Raw genomic sequence first — 20,101 nt, forward strand, 5'->3', positions numbered from 1 at the left:
GAGTATGTAGATGTTTGCTCACACAGATTTGCTCCCTGCAGATTCTGCTGTAAAGGATGCTGCGGATAAATGATGTTGGATGAACTTATAGCAATGGATTCCCTCTTGTTGCATTTCCCTCTGCTTCTGATGCGTGCTTTCCTTTGGAAGAGTTGTGCCATTTTTATTTGGTTGTGCCCGATGCAGTGGTCCTGTGTGAACTGTTATGAGGATTCAAGCTGGACAAAGAGACAGACAACAGAAAACACCAAAACAGAACTGTAGTACAGCTGCACAGCTTAACACTGAGAGTGCTGAGGGAGGGCAAGAAAACCCTTAACTTAACAGAATCAGATGGAGTGAAGCGTGGGGAGGCTTAGTGTCATTTTTCTTACATTGTCTCATTTTTACTTGCTCTGAATTAGAATTGAGGGATGTCACGCAGCTAACAGGTAAACATACATTTCTCTATATTTCTGCAGGTAGTCCAACAGTCAGTTGAAGCTTGGATTCTTCTTTGAAAAAGCCCGTGCATCACTGCCCCACATACCTTCTCAGCTCTCCATTGCAGGAACTAACATTTTCACCATGGGTACCATGAGCTTCCTTTCTCAGTAATGTAACATCTTCTGATGTGAAACTTATGGAGGAACTCCACCTCCCAAAGGATTGTGAATCTATGGAATTCCCTGCTCAGTGAAGCAGTTAAGGTACCTCATTGAATGCTTTTAAGGCGATGATAGATTTTTGAACAGTAAAGGAATTAAGCCTTATGGTGAGCAGGTGGGTGAGTGGAGCTGAAAAGATCAGCCATGATCTTATTGAAGGGTGGAGTAGACCCAAGAGTCCAGATGGCCTACTCCTGCTCATAGTTCTTACGTAACATGAAGAAGACAAAGGTCATCTTTAAAATTCCACAGACTACGACCTCATGACATTATACACCTTGCCTTGTGGTTAAGGTTTTCTGGGTCAGCTTGTACAAGGTAGCACAATTCACTTTCTCTTTCTCTAGCCTATCAAAGCAGTTATTTTCTGGGAATCCCAGTACTTTCCCAGTGGTTAATGGCTTTGGGTCACTCTGGCTTGCCATACCTTCATTCATACAGACTGAGGTTCCAAAAATAAGTTTGGTATAAAGGAGCACTGAATATTTGAAATATGTTCATAATATTTCAATGACTCCAGTTGGCAAGTAAAAATCTACAGCAGGCTCAAAGGGCCAAATGGCCTACTCCTGCTCCTATATCCTATATTTCCATGTTACATGCTAAACCGTGTGGTTTTCTATTTTATGTAGGAGGATGGATTATTTGCATGAGTACATTTACAACAGATTGAAGTGCACCCACCAGCAAAAAGGCTGGCAACTACAGAAGCAGAGAAATCGGATCGGATTCTATTCTGAGAGCCCCTGCATACCCCAGTTGCATTGTAGGCAGCTATGTCACTTGCCTAGAAATATATGCCTGGCTGTTTGAAATTGGAAACTGGAAAGTCCTAGGTGACCATACAACTATTTTTACATTAATCCTGAGCACGATTATTAGTTACGCTAATGCTTTTGGCATTTGTATGGTCTGCCCCCACAATATTGAATGACAGCTGCCATCTTTTAAAAATACTTTTTGAACATGTATAACAACAGCTTACTTTTATATCACACCTTTAATGTTTTAGAAACTTCTCAAGGTGTTTCACGGAAGCATTACTGGATAAAATGTGGCACCAAGACAAATAGGGAGGTGCGAGGGCAAGTCAAGGAGGACAGGTTTTAAGGAACATTTTAGAATGGGGAGTGGTACAGAGGCAGAGAAGGGATTCCAGAACTTGTGGATGATACTGGCTTAGAAATGAGGGATGTGCAGGAGGCCAAAGTTAGAGAAGTGCAGTGATCTCAAGGTAAGGAATAGTTGGGATGGGCTGGCTGAGTTGAAGGCCACAGGTGGGTATACGTTGAGGAAAGGGTGCAGAAATGGAAGGATTTTAATACAAAAATACTTATCTTAAGATCAAAGCATTGGACTACTGGGACTCTATGTAGGATGTTGTGCGGCAGGATTTGTTCTCCATGTGTGGCTCAGATCTGAAGCACAGAGCATAACAGCTTCACTGTTCTCAAATCTAACATTACTAACATTCCAGGGAAGGTGTCATCAGACTCAAGACATTAACCCTGGCCTGTATCCTACGATATTTTTGGCAAAATGTCAGTCACTCAACTACATTGAACGAACAGGCAGAAAATTAGCCACCAGGATACATGAACATCAACTGGCCACGAAAAGACATGACCCACTCTCACTAGTATCCTTAAATACGAATGAAGAAGGACACCACTTCGACTGGGACAACACATCCATCCTAGGACAATCCAAATGAGAATTCCTAGAAGCATGGCATTCCAACCAGAACTTTATCAACAAACACATTGACTTGGATCCCATTTACCACTCCCTGAGAAAAAGAACAGGAAATTACATCACTACAGGAAATAGCATCACCACAGGAAATGACATCACCAATTCAAGGAAAGCTAAACACATGACTGGAAAGCAGGCCATGCCACCAGTGCTTAATCCAGAGGCTCACTGATGATGTTACCTAGTATGGTGACAAAATGACTAAAAATGAACGTTCCAGCTCATCGAGCAAACCTACATCCAGTACAGACACTCAAGTTACATGAAGGGTCTTTTAACCACAAAACCTAACAGGATCACTGGTCGTATCTTACCAAATTCGCCTCATTAATTGACAAAAAAAAACTCAGGAAATCAGAAACAAAAACGGAAATTGCTGGAGAAATTCAGCAGGCCTGGCAGCATCTGTGGAGAGAAAGCTGAGTTAACGTTTCGGGTCCAGTGACCCTTCCTCTGACCTTTGCAGAGTTTTGAAGAAGGGTCACCGGACCTGTACTGTTAACTGTGCTTTCTCTCTATAGATACTGCCAGAACTGCTGAGTTCTTCCAGCAATTTCTGTTTTAGATTGTAATTTATTAACCATCTTTCGCTCTTATGATGTCTCTCACTCTAACTCTAGACCCCTCTTGCCACTGCCAGGATAGCCTGGATTTAACTGACATCTCTGGCACTGAGATCACTGTTAAAAGCTTGCTGTGCACCAAGACAAGCACTGCCAGTCTGGAACTGCCCTGCAAGTGGGCAGCGGTAAGACATCCTCTTCCTTCAGGACTAACACAGGAGACCCTGACACCAGATGATGCCAGCCTGATGCCAGTTACCACCAGGTCAGTGCAGTCTCAGCTATTTGGAGGAATATAAAGAAATGTAGGAAGAAAGTCCACCTTCTGCACTCCACCAGCACAAGTGCCATTATTTTCTTTCCGATAATCACGTTCACTTTGTCTCCGGTACTGTACCTACCTCCCACCGAGACTCCTGCTCTGCCAATCTCACTATTGCCTGCAACATTTTCTCTCACTTGCTTTCATCAGCTCAACCTCCAACATCACTAACCCTGCATAACCCCCTGTGCTGTTTACTCACTCATTTGAAATATCTGGCCATCTGTCCCAGAAATAACATCGGTGCTACTTACTTTCATCTCTCATATTGTCTGCCTTTCTCTCATTCCAGGAGGAGAACTGCACCCAATAAGGCAGAAAGAGTCTAGGTGGGTGGTGAGCTGGCCAAGGTTCAGCTCCTCTCCCTTTATGTGGCAACTCTGACTGCCCTGAGCAGCTGACTGACTGCGCCAATGTTTCTGGACTGGTATCCGATGCTGCCCTGGATGATTTGGGAGCATGTCCCTGAGCACAGTTTCCTTCCTGTTGCAATGATAGTTGTTGGTACAGCCCAATGTGCAAAATCACACCCTAAGTGGATTAGAGATGTATCTTGCAGATTCTTAGAGGCTGGCACACAATGGATGCCAATGCCTGTGACCATGGATTATGCTCTGAGAGGTGGCATGGTGGCTCAGTGGTTAGCATTGCTGCCTCACAGTTCCAGGGACCTGGGTTCAATTCCAGCCTTGGGTGACTGTCTATGAAGAGTTTGCACATTCTCCCCATGTCTGCATGGGTTTCTGCAGATGCTCCAGTTTACAAAGATGTGCAGGTTAGGTAGATTGGCTGTGTGACCAGGAAGTTCTAGGCTCGGTGGATTAGCTATAGGAGATGCAGTGGGATAGGGTGAGGAGCTCGGTCTGGGTGGGATGCTCTTCAGAGGGCTGAATGACCTCCTTCCACACTATGTGATACTCTCCACAGGTACTGCCAGAGACTTTCCCCAGGACTTTCTGTTTTGATTTCACCCTGAGTAACCTGCCTCTCGTCACTAAACCTTTTTTACTTGTTGATGCAAAGCAGAACCATGGCAAAGTGAAACCAGACATGGTCCTACTCCTGTAATGACTGTGTTGCCTTTTATGTTGATATTTCTCTTAATATAAAAGTAAATCGATCCCTTTGATGCCTACAACTTGGTTTCTAACAACGAAGCAAAATATAATTGTCAGCACTTTATGATCTTTAACAGTTCAGAAACTGAAACTGTTTTCAGTATTTGACGTTTAAAGGTGTCCAAAGATTACTTGGGTTATATTGAAACTTAATAAATTCTGCGTTTATTGTGGAGATGCTTGGGATATCAGGAAAGTATGCAATGTGGCAGGTAATATTTTTGGTGGACAGTCTCATAGGTGAAGTGTAGAGAAATATGAACTGTTGAGTGCTTTGGTGACAAGATGGCAGCTTTGTCCATGCCCTTAGGACTGTCCACTGGTAACTGACTGTCCAGCCATCTCATTGATCCCAACCACATTACTTTTCTGAAAAGAATGTTCATGGCATTTTGCAGGTCATTCCTACATGTATGTCAACTCCCTGTTGTTATGTTGTGGACAAATTCAATAACTATTTTGGATTGACTTTGTTTTTTTTCAAGTTAGAATTAATAATGAAAAGCTAAAGGTTTTATCAATAGAATTAGAAACTAATTAAAAACCACGAACTAGCTGGCACTTACTATCTTGGGATTCAAGGTGTGCACAATGTTGAGGAGAAAGTGAGGACTGCAGATGCTGGAGAGTCAGAGTCGAAAAGTGTGGCGCTTGAAAACACAACAGATCAGGCAGCATCCAAGGAGCAGGAGAGTCGACGTTTCAGGCCATAAGCCTTTCATCAGGAATGTGGAGGGGGAAGGGGGGGTGGGGCTGGGGGGAAGGTAGTTGGGAAGGTGATAGGTGGATGCAGGTGAGGGGTGGTTGTGATAGGTCAGTGGGGAGAATGAGCAGATAGGTGGGAAGGAAGATGGATAGGTAGGACAGGTCAAGAGGCAGTATTGAATTGAAGGGCTGGATCTGGGATGAGGTGATGGGAGGGGAGATCAGGAAACTGATGAAGTGAATGTTGATGCTGTGAAGTTGAAGGGTCCCAAGGCAGAAGATGAGGTGTTCTTCCTCCAGTCGTCAGGTGGCTTGGATTTGGCCGTGGAGGAGTCACAGGACTGGCATGTCCTTGGGGGAGTGCGAGGGGGAGTTGAAGTGGTTGGTCACAGGGTGTGGGTTGCTACGTGTATCCAAGAGATGTTTGGTGCATGTGTCCAAGAGATATTCTCTGAAATGCTCCGGAAGTTGGCGTTCTATCTCCCCAATGTATTGGAGACCACATTGAGAGGAACGGACATAGTAGATGAGGTGGGTGGATGTGCAGGAAAATCTCTGCTGGATGTGGAAGGATCCTTTGTAGCCTTGGACGGAAGTGATGGGGGTGGTGTGGGCGCAGGTTTTACACCTCCTGCGGTGGCAGCGGTAGATGTTGGGAGTGTTGACATTAAGTTAAATTCAAAGCTGCAATATCAAACTTACAGAAGCAGGAAATTAGTGGGTAAAATTCAGTCAGCCAAAAGTGGACATCAACAGACTGGGAAGATGGACAGACAAGTGGCAGCTGCAGGTTGAATAAAAGTTGGAAAGTACACTATTTTGGAAAGAAGAATAACAAAAAAGACATTGAGAATTTCTCAAAACAGAAAAGAAGTGAAGAAATATTAGCCTATAGATGTATCCATCCATAAAGTCAATAGGCACAGTGGCACAGTGGTTAGCACTGCTTCCTCACAGCGCCAGAGACCCGGGTTCAATTCCCGCCTCAGGCGACTCTCTGTGTGGAGTTTGCACATTCTCCCCGTGTCTGCGTGGGTTTCCTCCGGGTGCTCCGGTTTCCTCCCACAGTCCAAAGATGTGCAGGTCAGGTGAATTAGCCATGCTAAATTGCCCGTAGTGTTAGGTAAGGGGTAGATGTAGATGTAGATGTAGGGGTATGGGTGGGTTGCGCTTCGGCGGGGCGGTGTGGACTTGTTGGGCCGAAGGGCCTGTTTCCACACTGTAAGTAATCTAATCTAAAACTTCAGGCAAGGTTTAAAAATATCATGAGCTAATGCTAGATATTATATTTAAAACGAGGAAGGTCAAAAGAGTGAACTGAACATGAGATTCTTTACTACCAGTTTAGATTAATGCTAATTTAATTATGCCATTCAAAATCACCCGAGCAATAAAATAAAAAAGTGATTGATTGATAACATATGGGGAAGAAAACTGAAAAATAAGATTGCATAAATCTAGCCTCTGAAAGGATTCTAAATGCATAAAGAATTGTATACATTCTTCAAAATCAAAATGCTGCATTTGTTGGAAATCTGAAATAAAAATAGGAACTGCTTGGCAGTTCTGACAGTTTCCTGTGGAGAGAGAAACACAGTTAGCATTTCAGGTCAATTACCTTCCATCAAAAATTATGTAGCTTATTCTTCTGAAAGAATAGAACTTCTATATCTCTATCTTGGTAAAGTCAAGCAATAACTTCCACAGAATTCGCAGGAATATCCATTATTGCTGTAGGTTCGGTCCAGTTGTAAAGGTTTGTGAAATGCATACTTTCAGATCAGGTTAATGAGTTGGCAGTGGCAGACATCTATCCTTTCTTATCTAACCAAAGGACAAAGAGAACAAAGAAACTTTACAGCCCAGGAACAGGCCCTTCGGCCCTCCAAGCCTGAGCTGATCCAAATCTACTGTCTAAACCTGTTGCCCAATTCATAAGCATCCGTATCCCTCTGCTCCCCACCTACTCACCAGTTTATAACCAGTTCTACCATCCATCTTTAGGATGAGATGTTTCAACCATGTCTCCATCTTCCATTTCAGGTGGATATAAAAGATACTATGTAGTATTAAAAGGAAGGGGAAGGGAGTTATCCCATGAATAGATCAATAGTTATCCCTCAATTAACATCTAAAAAGCAGATTATCTGGATGTTATTACATTGCTGTTTGTGAGCACATTACTGGCATTTTCCTGCTTCACACGGTAACTACACTTCAAAAACGACATCATTTGCTGCAAAGTGCTTAAGCGTATCCTGACCACTTTTTAAAAACAAACTATTGAAAATGGAGTGAAATTGGCAGAGAAAGGAAAATCCAGTGGCAGCTCACATGTGGCAACATACTGGCAATTACATTATCATAGTGACCCGATAACAATGGGCAAAATTTGTATCTGAGGATGGGGAATTTGAAACAAAGAAAGATTTGCTTTTATGCCGTATGTGAGACAAGGAGAGGGAGGGAGGGGGATTGTAACTACTACACATCGAGGATAGAAAACAAGTGATGCTGCTGAACAATGATTGGGATAGCGCCTTTCAGATATACTGAATCAGTCCTCTACCAGGTGACTGTGTTAGAAGAATCTGCTTTAACTATTTAATTCTGTGCTTGGTATCAATAGGGGCTTTTAGAAACCAGTGGACATCACTGTAGCTGAAGTGCAACATAAAGTTGGACAATATTACTTTCATTTAACAAGTTTCCATTCACCTTTTATAAGTTTCCTTCAACTATTTGATTGTGCTTTTGTTACAAGGGTTTGTTTGAAAGTAGTGGAGTCAAAATTGATGAGCTTGACTACATGTAGATAATCTGCATCCCTTGACATTTTAAAAGCATCCTCTCAAAATTCTCCACAGTATATAAACCATTTTGCTTGATTTCCAAACACGATTCTTAACTTATGACACTAATAAATAATCGCAGTTTCCATTGAAACTGGTGTAAATCCTAGCCTGCTCTCTCGGACCTTTTTGGGCCTGTCTATTCTCTACTGCATTGACCTCTTTTCAAGTGGAACGTTTTGTCCAATCAGAGGGCTAACATTTTTGAGGGCTCCTGAAATACTGGGGATACAAACATGCCTCAACTGCTACCTCCTGGTGGCTCTCACCTCCACAACTATGAAGTACTTCAAGATGCTAGTCATGACTCACATGAACTCCAGCCTCCCAGGCTCCCTTGCAATTTGCCAACTGGCTCAATAGGTCTGTGGCAGACGCCATTTCCCTAGCCCTAACCTCATCCCTGGAACATCTAGATAATAAGGATACTTACATATTGACTACAGCTCTGCCATCAACACTATAATCCCAACCAAACTAGTCTCCAAATTCTGTGACCGAGGTCTCAGCTCCACTCTTTGCAATGAGATCTTCAACTTCCTGACCCACAGATCGCAATCAGTGAAGATAAACAGTAGCACCTCCTCCACGATAAACTTCAAAACTGGCACCCCTCAAGGATGCGTACTTAGCCCTTATTGTACTTCCTGTACACTCACAGCTGTGTGGCCAAATCTCACCCCAAATCCATCTACAAGTTCGTTGACAGCACCACTGTTGTTGGCCAGATATCAAAAATGGCGAGACAGAGTACAGGAAGGAAATAGAATGTTTGGTGTCATGGTGTGAAAATAATTTCTCCCTCAATGTCGGCAAAATTAAAGAACTGATCATCGACTTCAGGAAGAAAGGAGGAGGACCTGCCCCTATCTACATTAATGGAGCTGAGGTGGAGATGGTCGAGAGCGGGAAGTTCCTAAGAATGACGATCACCAGCGATCTGGGTTGGACCACCCATGTCAATGCAATGGCCAAGAAGGCATAGCAACCTCTTCATCCTCAGGAGGTGAAGGAAATTCAGCATGTCCACAAGGATCCTGAGCAACTTTTACAGATGCACCTGAGAGACCATTTTATCTGGATGTACCATGGCTTGGTATGCCAATTGTTCTGCCCATGACCGTAAGAAACTACAGAAAGTTGTAAACACAGCCCAGACCATCACGTAAGCCAACCTCCCATCCATTTACCCCATCATCACTTCTTGTTGCCACGGAGAGGCTGCCCATATCATCAAAGACACCTCCCACCCCAGTTATAATTTCTTCTAAACTCTTCCATCAGGCAGAAGATACAAAAGCTTAAACACATGTACCAGCACAATCAAGAACACCTTCTTCCCTGCTGTTATTAGACCACTGACTAGACTTCTCATTTTACATCGAATATTAACCTTGCTTCTGCAGACCTCCTGTGCAGCCATAATGTTTCATGGCTTGCTTTATTCTATCACCCGATGATCTGCATGTTTGTTATGATCTACCTGCACGCAAAGTAAAATTTTCACTGGACTTGGGTACATGTGACAACAAAATATCAAATCAAATCAGGTGGGTAGGGGCTGAAAATATCAGCTCACCCAAGGTAGTGGGTCACTGCCAAGATGTTGACTGTACCTGAAAATTCTAATATGGGAGCTGAAGGCAGGATGGGAATCCGGTCCTACACCCATTGAGATTAGTTAAACATCAAGGCTGTGCAACTAGGTTACAGGGCACCTTTTTACAATTGAGAAGGAGAGATGTCACTTAGTGCCAGTCTCCGTATGCAGTTGGCATCCCCAGTTATTGTGTGGGCACAAGAATGGGCAAGAGGCTGTTCAGGACAGTTGGGCAGACACCTGCCCAGAAGAAGGCTCTGTCTGACAATGGGGAACATAACTGTCAGATTTTGGACCAAGTGCACCCTCTGCAGGATAGTGTGCTTCCAATTAAACCTGTTGGACTATAACCTGGCGTTGTGTGATTTTTAACTCTGCAGGATAGGCATAGATGCAGGCATTAGGAGGACAGGGAAAGTGGTAAAAGACTGGAAAGCAAGGAAGAAAAATCACCCAGTACAGGATCTAGTGCCTAGGCCAGAGCTACATTAAAATGACTGCGAAGCAGTGCCATACGATGCCACAGGTAGATAACCACAGGCATCTTTGCGCTCATTGACAAAGACCTCCCCATGGTGATAATCATGTCCAGCCGGTCGTCTCAATATCACTAAAATACTGCACGCTACCACATCTCGCTGCTTGGTGATGCCCTTTTTGCCAGAGCCAGACAAGACATTAATTTAATCACAGACAATGGGTATTGGATTCCACCTCCACTGCTGGACTCCCCCAGCTTCAGGATCTATCAATCACTCCCAGCCTGTTGATGATTGGCCACTCCAATCCAGCAACAGGAAAGCCTTTCACTCCCTGACTGGTCAGCAGGTCTACAAACACAACAAGAAATGGCTAGGATTCAGCTCACCCTTTCTGGCAACTGCTCTGACTCCCTCACCTCCTGCCAATCGATACGATCTCAGATCTTCATTACAGCCCTCGGAGTGTGTGGATGGATAATAGGGGAAAGGGAAACCTCTTAAACATATGATCACTTCACTCCCAGACAAGAGGTGATGCAAAGAACGCTCCAAAAGACAACCATTGAGTAAGCCACTAGGCTCCTGAAAATGCATTTCTGGCCCTAATGGTACCCTCCAATGCACTCCTGAAAAAGGGCCCAGTCATTGTGTTTGTCAGCTGGGCTCTCCATAACAGGGCCATCCCATGGAGATGTGGACCTTGAGGCAGTTGAGACCTTGGAAGGAGACAATCATTGGAAGAGAAGCAGAGAGAGTGAGGAGGAAGTGGAGGCAGAGGGACATGGTGCTGAACAGAGAAGGTCTCCTGTTGCATGACATTGTAGCCTAGTCCTTTCACAGTCTGTGACGAGCGGCTCTCTGCTCTACCTCCTAGCCTCCAACATGAGATCAAGGATGATGCAAGAGGTGAATCTGCTCTGGATGTGAGGTCTTGGGTTCCCTGTGATATCTCTCTTCTCTCTGATCCTACAGAAAATACTTTGATACAAACTGCAGATCTCTCCCTCTGGACAAACATCATCCTTAATGACTGTGGTGTCTAAGTGTGTCCTACACATCACTGACACACCTCCATTCCCATACTCTAAGTGGTTAAATCTGACCTCCAGACCAAAAAGGAGTTTCCTCTTTCTGTCAAACAAGAAGTACAATGGGTTGAATTTTATGGTTTCCAATGGGGTGACTGCAGGGGACAAAGTGTGTAGTCCATGCACTCCTACCCCACTACCAGAGTCCACTACTTCAAGGGTCAAACAGCCATTAGTAGCTGCCTGGCGGCCAAGTGGCCATTTAGTGTTGCAGATGGGATGTCCATCAGGCAGTAGAGCAAGTATGCTGTAAACAGGAAGTCAGTCAAAAAACACAAATGTAAAAGTCCCTTGTATTCTCAAGCTGTCTTTATTTCTTACAGTAAGCTCAAAATAGTGAATAAACAAAATCAAAAGAACGTGCAGCCACTGCCACCTCCACCAGCAGATTCTAAACGCAGCCAAGGTCTCCTTGACAAACCTTCAGTTTTGCCCTAATTCCTTGCGTGAAGGACTCCGAGATCTCTTCCAATCCAGCATCTGTGAACAACAAGAATTTTACAATCACTTGGCTCTTTCTTGAGCTCAATAGCTTGTTCACTGGTTATTTAAAGATGGCTGTCGGCTCACATTTTGGTGTGAAGACATCAGAGAGACAGCCTAACACCATTGTATCAGATTGTTCATACAGTGGGGGAGTGGGGGAGGTGGGGGAGACGGGTGCATAGCCAGTCCAATGTCACAGTTATCAGACGTGTTCGTTGCTTAGAAACCGTAAATGTATGCAGTTTAAGTTGCTAGAAACAGCAATAAACAATGGCTCATGTTTAACACTGTGCCATGTATTAAATTAAAGTAAGTGTAAGTAGACACAGATGACCAACTGACGCTTGAATGTTTAAGTGCTTTCACCTGTGTGCTCCCTCACATATGCAATCCTTTCCTGGAACTGCCTGGTCATGGACTCTCCTTACAAGAGCCCTCCATGTGACCACTGACTCACAGCCGACCAGATGAGATATACATTCACAAACATTTTCTTTTGCCAGACATCCACACGGGCTATTTGTTCAGTTCCTGTAGTCTGACTCAGCTGCTCATGATGTCTGCTTGTCTCGCCAGTTTCAAGTTTCATTTCCCTCTGAGTATTCTGTATTTTTTTAAAATCCCTTATAACTTTTTCCCAGCTGGTATTCAACAGTTCACAAAAATAAGGGGCATGTGAGCTGATTGCATGTAAATTATTTGAAAGCAACCCAACAAGGATGAAACTGTAAGAACTAAAACGAGGAAATTCATTTTAACTGGGCAATTTTTTTTTACTGTGCTGCCCTCCTGACTAAGAGGTGAAGTGTAACACTTGCAAGGGAGTCACACTTTAATAGAATAGGCATTGACAATACTTTTATTCAAGTTGCATGGTAATAAAATTCTGTGCTTTGTTAATTTTTCTCACCAAGTACTCTCCATCCCTTCACTTTCATCTCCTTTGAAAGATTTGCTTGTTGGATTAAATTCTGGATGCTGTGTTTCCTGTACCATTTCTCTCAAGTGACTGTCCTTACTATGTGAGCTTGCATGCTGAGTGACTATTGAACTACACGAAGCATCTCACTTAAGCACAACTGATATCTAATGCCAAAACATGTAGTCAAGAAAAAGTAGCTGGAGAGCAATCAAGAGCAGGAAACAAGGTCACTTGCCATCTCCCTTGAGGACAACAGTAATAGCTGCACTTTGTGTTTCCACATGGCTGAAAACAGCATGGAACGTAATCTTAGTGTGGTCACGGTTTTCAGGAGTGGAAGGCAACAGAGGAAACAACAAATGGGGGGAATGTTTCTTTTAATGTTCTGATGCGCACTTTTTGTCTGAATTTTTACAAATTGATTTTAAAAAGGTTTCCTTGAAAAGCCATTCTAAAATATATGATAAAAGTCAAAGTACTTTTCTAAACACCAAGAAAGCCCAGTTTTGTCATAGGGGTGGCATGATGGCTCAGTGGTTAGCACTGCTGCCTCACAGCACCAGGGTCCCAGGTTTGATTCCAGCCTCGGGCGACTGTCAGTGTGGGGATTGCACATTCTCCCCGTGTCTGCGTGGGTTTCCTCCGGGTGCTCCGGTTTCCTCCCACAGTCCAAAGACGTGCAGGCCAGGTAAATTGGCCATGCTAAATTGCCCATAGTGTTAGGTATATTCGTCAGAGGGAAATGGGACTGGGTGGGTTACTCTTTGAAGGGTCAGTGAGGACTAGTTGGGCCGAAGGGCCTGCTTCCACACTGTAGGGAATCTAATCTAATCTAATCTAATCACAACTGATCCATGTTCTGAAACCAGAAACAAAAAGGAGGGATATTTGGAAGTGCATTCTGTAAAGGTTAGCACTTAAAACAGTCTAAATTCTTTTGAATATCACCCTAAATGGACAACACTTTTATTCTAAAGCTGAGGGAAATCTATTTACAGCACTTATTCAAGCCACAGATTGGAGTTCAGTACTCATTGTTAGGTTCAGGGCACCACCGGCAATGTCAGCACTTATTGCCCATCCCTAGATACCTTAAAGATGATGTAGCTGTTTGATACAACTAACCTGACTACTTCGAGTCATTGATTTGTGCAGTATGGAAACAGACCCTTCAGGCCAATTTGTCCATACTGACCAGATATGGTAATTAAGATAACAATGACAATCCAGTGGGACTGGAATCAAATATAGGTCTGACTGATTAATGACAGTAGGTTTCCTTCTCTGAGTGATATAAGAGGACCATTGGGACCGTACAACAACCTGACAGCTTCACTTTTACTGACAGCAATTTTTTTTTGATTTCCAGGTTCTCAGAACATGATCCAAATTCTCAAATAGATGTGGTGAGCTTTGAACCCTTGGATTGCTAATTCAAGAACAAAAAAAAAGAAATTCTTCCATTCGTGCAGCAACTTTCACAGCCTCAGGATGTCCCGATGTGCTTTAAGAGCAATGAAGAACAATGCTTGAAGTACAGCTGAATTGTGCATAGCATACTCCCACACGCATCAATGTGACAATGGCCACATAATCTGGTTTTAGTGATGTGATTGAGAGACTACTATTGGCCATGATACCAGTGATAGCTCTTCCATTCTTCTCTTCTTTGAACTTGTAACATTGGATCTTGGATGTCCACCAAGGAAGGTATAGTCAAAGGTATCTTCTGCCCTCACTGGTAATGTGTTTGGAGGTGGGGAGGAAGTATTTGCACCCTCAAAATTTACTCTGGGACAGAATGACCCTGCTGCCAATCAATTCCATGAAGATGACTAAAGGGCCTCATCTTATTGCTCCCAGTGTTTGTGGTATTTATGGGGAGAAGGATGGTTCCACTATTTCTCTTTCCTTCTCTGGGTCTGGGTCTATTTCATTTATATGGAGCAACCACTGGGTGAGTTTTAACAAGTAAAAGGTCTTATTCCATATGGCTCCAAGATTTTCTGCATTATCCCCATCCAAGGCGAAAAGACATCAACTGATTTGGTGGGATGTAAAGCAGTTTCCTATATTAATATTTTCAGAGCCATGTCTTTATACAACAGTTTTAACCCATGCAAGACCACCAGTAAACATGTGCAGACTGCTGGTGGTCTCTTGACTCAGAGTCACTTAGTCCCTGATCGAGTCATCATTGTGGTGAGGTGGGGGATGTTCATGTGACCCAACTCCCTACCCTTGTCAATGACCAACGTATATCCTGTTCTCTGTGAACCACAAGATGTAAAAACTCCTCCCTGACCACCTCTGGCCAGGGTCACTCTGCAAACTTGAACCTTTAGAATTAGAATTAGGTTTATTGCCATGTGTGTTGACATTACAAAAAGAACAGGAATACGGTAGATAGTGCACAATGTCGCTCAAACATGGCACCATCTTAGGTACAAAGTACCTAGGAACAAATCATAAGTATAAAAAAAAGAGAAAATGAAGAAAAAAAGTTATATTACATTACAGATAAACATTGTATAAGTTAAGAAAATAAGATATAAAGCTAAAAATATCGACATTAAGGTCTTACTACAAGGCCTTCCACATGGTCTGACCAGTGTCCACTGGTTCCCAACTAATAGCCTGCTTCACTCGGGGCCACTGGCCACCCTCACTCCGCTCTAGGCCACTAGCTGTCCCCACTCCTCTCCAGGGCCGCTGCCTGTCCCCGCTCCGCTCCAGGCCACTAGCTGTCCCCACTCCACTCCAGGTCACTGCCTGTCCCCACTCCACTCCAGGTCACTGCCTGTCCACACTCCGCTCCAGGCCACTAGCTGTCCCCACTCCACTCCAGGCCACTGCCTGTCCCCACTCCACTCCAGGTGACTGCCTGTCCCCACTCCACTCCAGGTGACTGCCTGTCCCCACTCCACTCCTGGCCACTGCCTGTCCCCGCTCCGCTCCACGCCACTGCCTGTCCCCGCTCCGCTCCACGCCACTGCCTGTCTCCACTCCACTCCTGGCCACTGCCTGTCCCCGCTCCGCTCCAAGCCACTGCCTGTCCCCACTCCGCTCCACGCCACTGCCTGTCCCCGCTCCGCTCCACGCCACTGCCTGTCCCCGCTCCACTCCAGGACACTGCCTGTCCCCGCTCCACTCCAGGTCACTGCCTGTCCCCGCTCCACTCCAGGCCACTGCCTGTCCCCACTCCACTCCTGGCCACTGCCTGTCCCCACTCCACTCCTGGCCACTGCCTGTCCCCGCTCCGCTCCACGCCACTGCCTGTCCCCACTCCACTCCACGCCACTGCCTGTCTCCACTCCACTCCTGGCCACTGCCTGTCCCCGCTCCGCTCCAAGCCACTGCCTGTCCCCACTCCGCTCCACGCCACTGCCTGTCCCCACTCCGATCCACGCCACTGCCTGTTCCCACACCACTCCAGGTGACTGCCTGTCTCCACTCCACTCCAGCCCACTGCCTGTCTCCACTCCACTCCAGGCCACTGCCTGTCCCCACTCCACTCCAGGCCACTGCCTGTCCCCACTCCAATCCAGGCCACTGGCTGTCCCCGCTCCACTCCAGCCCACTGCCTGTCTCCACTCCACTCCAGGCCACTGCCTGTCCCCACTCCGCTCCACGCCACTGCCTGTCCCCACTCCGATCCACGCCACTGCCTGTTCCCACACCACTCCAGGTGACTGCCTGTCTCCACTCCACTCCAGCCCACTGCCTGTCTCCACTCCACTCCAGGCCACTGCCTGTCCCCACTCCACTCCAGGCCACTGCCTGTCCCCACTCCAATCCAGGCCACTGGCTGTCCCCGCTCCACTCCAGCCCACTGCCTGTCTCCACTCCACTCCAGGCCACTGCCTGTCCCCACTCCACTCCAGGCCACTGCCTGTCCCCACTCCACTCCAGGCCACTGCCTGTCCCTGCTCCACTCCAGGCCACTGGCTGTCCCCGCTCCACTCCAGGGCACTGCCTATCCCCACTCCACTCCAGCCCACTGCCTGTCCCCACTCCACTCCAAGTCACTGCCTGTCTCCACTTCATTCCAGGTGACTGCCTGTCCCCACTCCACTCCAGGTGACTGGCTCCACTCCAGGGCACTGGCTGTCCCCACTCTGCTCCAGGACACTGGCTGTCCCCACTCCACTCCAGGCCACTGCCTGTCCCCACTCCACTCCAGGACACTGGCTGTCCCTGTTCCACTCCAGGCCACTGCCTGTCCCCACTCCACTCCAGGCCACTGCCTGTCCCCACTCCACTCCAGGCCACTGCCTGTCCCCGCTCCACTCCAGGCCACTGCCTGTCCCCACTCCACTCCAGGACACTGCCTGTCCCCGCTCCACTCCAGGACACTGCCTGTACCCGCTCCACTCCAGGACACTGCCTGTCCCTGTTCCACTCCAGGCCACTGGCTGTCCCCACTCCGCTCCAGGGCACTGGCCACCCTCACTCTGCTCCAGGGCACTGGCTGTCCCCACTCTACTCCAGGACACTGGCTGTCCCTGTTCCACTCCAGGCCACTGGCTGTCCCCGCTCTGCTCAAGTAACTGTAATAACCAGACAGGTAGGCAGCCCTCAAGAAAAACCACGTCTTGTTTGCTTGGAAAATGCATAATGAAAAATATTAATCCAGTAGATAGCCCTGAGAAAAATTGATTCTCATATATTTTATTCTATCTCATCAAAAATGTGTGGAAGCAAAAAGAAATAGACAATGACAAAAAGAAATTAATTTATTAATGTATTTTGTAGAAGAAAAGTGATTGTGAGGTGAGAATTACACTCAGTGGAGGTGGATGAGGTAAAGGTAAAGGACATTTGTGAAGCAGAAATATTTTCTAAGGGAATCCTTCTGCCAGAGGGAAAAACGAGGGGGGACCTCTCCACTTTTACAGCAACCTCAGACATCTGTGTCTCCTTCCCACAGGCAAGTGAGTGAAAAATGTATGCAGTACAATTTAAAAGTTTTGTGTTAAGAGAGATAACAATCTCTATATTCACTCACATTTCTACCCTCTTCTTGAGGGAAATTAAACTCTGAAGACAAAACAATTGCAGTTTTCCAGCTTATCAAGGCTATTGGCAATTTACTGTGCTTTGGCTCGAGAAGCTTGAGGAGGTCGTGAGCTACATATTGTTCCAAGATCAAAGTGAAGGCAATTGACCCAGCAGAGCCAGCACCTGGGGGTATGTTGTAATACTGTACACTGGACCAGGATTCAGCTGCTTGAGTGACCTTAAGGAATGAGCTTTCTGTGTGCAATGTTCTGTTTAATACAAGCACTTCCTATGAATATTTTCAATTACAAGAAAAAAATAAAACAAGGTCAAACAATCAAAATAGTACGAAAAAGCCAAGATCTTTCTTTTGTCACGTAACAGTTCAGTAAGTGACTAGCATTTCTTTTAATTAAACCAAGATCTAAAAGAAATTATGATCAGTGCGGAGTGACATTTGCTTAATGGAAAAGCAAACCTCTAAAGTCTGGATTCTCCAGTTGGATGGGAATTTCCCATTACAGGAGTAAGTCAGAATATTTAGGGAAAGGCAGGAATCAATCTCAGTTCCTGTCTCTGTCTGGTGATGCACATCTGCAATGGTTTATGCTGCAAAAGTTCAATAACAATATGACAACAGCTAGCTTTGTTGTGATGCCATTGATATAACAAAGTGTCCCAAAGTACTGCACAAGTGTGTTAATTAAATAAAACTTTGCACCGAGTCATGTAAGGAGATATTAAGAGAGGTGACCTGGTAGTCAAAGACATGAGTTTTACCATAAGACCATAAGACATAGGAGTGGAAGTAAGGCCATTCGGCCCATCGAGTCCACTCCGCCATTCAATCATGGCTGATGCGCATTTCAGCTCCACTTACCAGCATTCTCCCCGTAGCCCTTAATTCCTCTAGACAACAAGAATCTATCAATCTCGGCCTTGAAGACATTTAGCGTCCCGGCTTCCACTGCACTCCGTGGCAATGAATTCCACAGGAATTTTAAGGAGGCGCTCGCAGGTTAACAGGGTGATAGAGATGTGGATAGATTTAAGAAGAGAAATCCACAATTCCATTCAGTTCGATATTTGATGCTCTCTCTCCCAGAGTGCCTACACACAGAGGAATTGCACCTGGCCCACCCTCAAAAGTGAAGGGTCCAATGGAGAATGCAAGCCAGAAAATCTGGAGGAAAGGGCAGAAGTGTTGTTTTAATTAGGAGATTCTAAACAGAGCCACAGCTCCAAGGACAGCTTACTCTCAGGACTTCACTCAAATGCAGTTATCAGAGGCTTTGTTTGTCTTGGAGAGGCCCCAGTATCCATTCAGTTTGAGGACTGAATCTATTCATAACACTTCAATGTTCAATTGCACAAATTGCATTGTCCTATCACTGCCCCTGGCTATAATGGTAGCTTCTCAGCAAATAACATATCCACTTACCTGGGTGTGGAGTGCGGGCTGTTAGCAGCAGGGCATAGTGGGATGGTACCTCTGCCTCACTAGTTTTTCTAAAGTGAAGGAATGTCAGAAGGTATCACATCATTTAGATGCTGTTCCTTTCCAAACCTTTTGAAATATCCTCCAAACCTCTCACCATATCTATGAAACCATATCTATGAACAGTTGGCTCCATTTTATTTGTAGCCAATGTAATATTAAAGATACAAAAGTAAAACTCTGTGGCTGCTGGACTGTGAAATAAAAATAGAAAGTACTAGAGACAGTCAACAGGTCAGGGAGCATCTGATGAAAGAGAAACAGGACTAATATTTCAGGACAATAGGTATCAACCTGGAATGTTAACAATTTAATTATATTTTTCTTCATGAATCGATGAATTGAAGGCACACAAACATAAATGTGGTTATTTCACAAACCATTTTGTTTCTCAAGCATTATGTAAATTGTATCAAATATTATTATTTTACTAAATGTGAAATATTACCATTGTGATTTTGTCTTGAGAAGACCCAACCCATTTAAATTGGATTACTTCAAGTGTAATTGTTGTTTTCAATCACTTCCTACTCCGTGCATATAAAAAAACATTTAAAAAGAGAAAGCTGCTGCTCTTTTAGAACAAAGAATGCCGCATAGTTGTTCATACTTTAAACTCAGTTCAAAGTGTTAGTCCAAATACGCAACTGAATTTTCAGGATAAGCAGTTTCAGAAACAAATCAGTCCCTGTTATCTTTAAGCAAGTTTTAAATATGAGAACGAGAGCTGTAAGAAGCGCATGTGAAAACTTAATTCATTTTCCAGATTGTTCTAGTGACTGACCACAGGGTTTAGCTTACTGACCCGAAGTCACAAGGCGTATTGTGTTTAGTTGATTGTGGAATTTACTGTAGATGTTTTTGTTAAGCATTCACATTCAGTTTAATTTTCTTTGGTTATTTTTAATACCGAGCCATCTGGTGGGTTTTAGCTTGGAAAGTCCCATAAAGCCCAAGGCAAAGGATACTGGGATTGAGTTCCGCCTCTTTAAAAGCTACAAAGCCATTAGTGCATTCCAGCACACCCTTTACAGCCAAACATGTGCTTTCTGAATGGAATAG

General features: G+C 44.9%; 1 long non-coding RNA gene across 1 annotated transcript; it reads right to left on the reverse strand.

Moving 5' to 3' along the window:
- Window positions 1-11,423: 11,423 nt before the first annotated feature.
- On the reverse strand, window positions 11,424-18,912 carry LOC140482592 (uncharacterized). The gene is made up of 2 exons (XR_011961756.1): window positions 18,422-18,912; window positions 11,424-11,612 (listed from the first exon to the last, which is right to left on the reverse strand). It is a non-coding gene; the product is annotated as an uncharacterized lncRNA (long non-coding RNA).
- Window positions 18,913-20,101: the final 1,189 nt, after the last annotated feature.

Source organism: Chiloscyllium punctatum, chromosome 11 (genome assembly GCF_047496795.1).
Source record: "Chiloscyllium punctatum isolate Juve2018m chromosome 11, sChiPun1.3, whole genome shotgun sequence".
NCBI lineage: Eukaryota > Metazoa > Chordata > Chondrichthyes > Orectolobiformes > Hemiscylliidae > Chiloscyllium > Chiloscyllium punctatum.